This window comes from Heterocephalus glaber, unplaced genomic scaffold (assembly GCF_053883595.1).
Source record: "Heterocephalus glaber isolate CG9 unplaced genomic scaffold, H.glaber_assembly_v1.0 deba00001547, whole genome shotgun sequence".
In the NCBI taxonomy this organism is placed as follows: Eukaryota; Metazoa; Chordata; class Mammalia; order Rodentia; family Bathyergidae; genus Heterocephalus; species Heterocephalus glaber.
The window spans coordinates 2,527,340-2,529,867 of NW_028258340.1; the positions used below are offsets into that span (position 1 = coordinate 2,527,340).

At 37.2% G+C, this 2,528-nt stretch overlaps 1 pseudogene; it reads left to right on the top strand.

Moving 5' to 3' along the window:
- Positions 1–299: 299 nt before the first annotated feature.
- Positions 300–2,323, top strand: LOC101725422 (NEDD4-binding protein 2-like 2; annotated as a pseudogene).
- The last annotated feature ends 205 nt before the right edge of the window (positions 2,324–2,528 follow it).

The following is a 2,528-nucleotide window of genomic DNA, read 5'->3' on the forward strand; positions in this document are numbered from 1 at the left end:
AGCTTTGTTGACAAATTCACAAAAGTAGGAATAATTCTACCTAAGGCAGATGTAAGATTTGGATAAGATTTATTTCCTTCAGTAGCTAATAGAGGTTTAGGACATATGAGTCTGTATCAAGAATCAAAACTAGGTTGCAGCAGTTATTGCCTCTGAGTCTGACGGCTGGGATTTTGGTTTCTCCCTCTCTGCTTTGTGATGGTGTTTGAGTGTTTTTTCATTTTGATGGAGTTTCGTGTCTTGTAGGATAATTTCTTTTTGGGGTGAAGTAAAGGTCCATGTAGAGCCTGTAGAAGAAGATGCCTTGTGGTGAAAGTGAAGCTAGGTTCTTGGGACCTGGAAAAGAACTAACAAATGAACCATGCTATAAAAAATTGAAGTCAGCACATAAGCTTATATTTTCCCACATCGTAGCAGTGCTGATTTTCTTCAGGAGGACAAAACTCAAACTATAGATTTGCAGAAACCTTTGCGTAATGAGATGCCTTGTAATAGACTAGATGTTATTGAATCTATTGGTTCACAAATTTTACAGGATGGAAAATCTCCATTAGTATCAACAGATGATGAAATATATAGTACAAGTAAAGCATTTATAGGACCCATTTACAAACCCCCAGCGAAAAAGAAATGTAATGAAAGAAGGAATGAGACAGACACTCAAGATGATACAAATGGCAAAGGAAGACAAGAAAAGAAATGGAAATTTTACACCAAAAAATTAGAGATTGACACTGAATTATCACAGTTTTACAAAGAAATTGAAGAACTTGAAAATGAAAACGATAATTCAGAAGTCAGTTGTAAGGAATCTGAACCATCTCAGGAACAACTTCTTCTATATTATGAGGGCTATAATAATGATGTCTTAAGATCTAATGAAGCAACTAAAGATCTTAATAGTACTCTTCAGCCACATTGTGGTTATCAACAGTACTTGGGCAATAAGCCAGGCAAATATACCTATGATGGACAAGTGATACCTACATTTTGTGATACTTCATTTACTTCCTTCAGGCCTGAATGGGAATCAGTGCATCCTTTCATAGTACCCCATGGTCCTCCTCTTCCCAGTTTTAACTATCATTTAAATATTCAAAGATTTAGTGCTCCACCAAATCCATCACCAAGTATTTTCCATGCTCAAGAAGACAATCATATTCAAATTGGGTATGATGTAAATAGTTGTCTTGTTAACTGGAATTGTTTGACTTTTGATCAGAACAATGAATATACTGACTGTAGTGAGAATAGCAGTAGTGTTCATCCCCCTAGAAATGCCTAGAATGTGCAAGATGGATATGTGAGTAACAGTTTATGTGAAATCAGAGAAAGAAGCTGGAAAGAGCCTCCTGTGGACAAGCATAATGGAATGGACAGGTTTGTGAACCAGCAGTTTCAAGAAGAAAAGTTAAATAAATTGCAGAAATTACTTATTCTATTAAGTGTGAGAAACTGAAAGTGTAAATAAGGACTAAATGTATAATAGGTCATGTGAAATAGGAAGAAAAGGGGCAAAGGGGAAGGAAGTGGGAGGGCTAGGGGAAAGGATAGAAGGGAGTGGGATTAATATGAGAAAATGGAAAAATAGAAACAAAATCTTTGTAAATAGGGAGGAATGGAGGGTTGAAGGGAGGGCTGGGTAAGGGTGAAAAATAAGAACCAAGAGAGATTATGTAAAGGTGAAAATTTCCAATGAGGAATGTCATTATATTGTATACCTAAAGTGTACCAATGATTAGAATGAATAATTGATAATGTAAAATAGGAAGAAAAGGTCCAAAGGGGTAGGGGTAGTGGGAGGGGCAGGGGAAAGGAAAGAAGGGAAAGGAAAAAATGCTGAGAAATGGAAAAAATGGAAATAAAGTCTTTGTAAATAGGGAAGGGTGGAGGGCGTGAAGGGAGGGCTAGGAATGGGGAAAAAATAAGAACCAAGATGCATTATGTAAAGGTACAATTCCCAATGAGAAATGTAATTGTGTTGTGTACTACAATGTACCAATAAAAGAATTTAATAAAGTGCAAAAAGAAAAAAAAGAGGTCTGCCTGGTTCTGGGAAAACAACATTGTCTAGAATTCTGCTTGGTCAGAGTTGTGATGGCATTGTGTTCAGCACTGATGACTATTTTCACCATCAAGATGGGTACAGGCATAATGTTAATCAGCTTGGTGATGCCCATGACTGGAACCAGAGCAGAGCAAAAGAAGCTATTGATCAGGGGACATCTCCAGTTATAATAGACAACACTAATACACAAGCTTGGGAAATGAAACCGTATGTGGAAATGGCAATAGGAAAAGGATACAGAGTAGAGTTTCATGAACCTGAAACTTGGTGGAAATTTGATCCTGAAGAATTAGAAAAGAGGAATAAACATGGTGTGTCTAGAAAGAAGATTGCTCAGATGTTGGATCGTTATGAATATCAAATGTCCATCTCTATTGTAATGAATTCAGTGGAACCAACACAGAAAAGCACACAAAGACTCCCTCCTCCACAGGGAATCCAGAGGTGGGGAGGCTCTGTA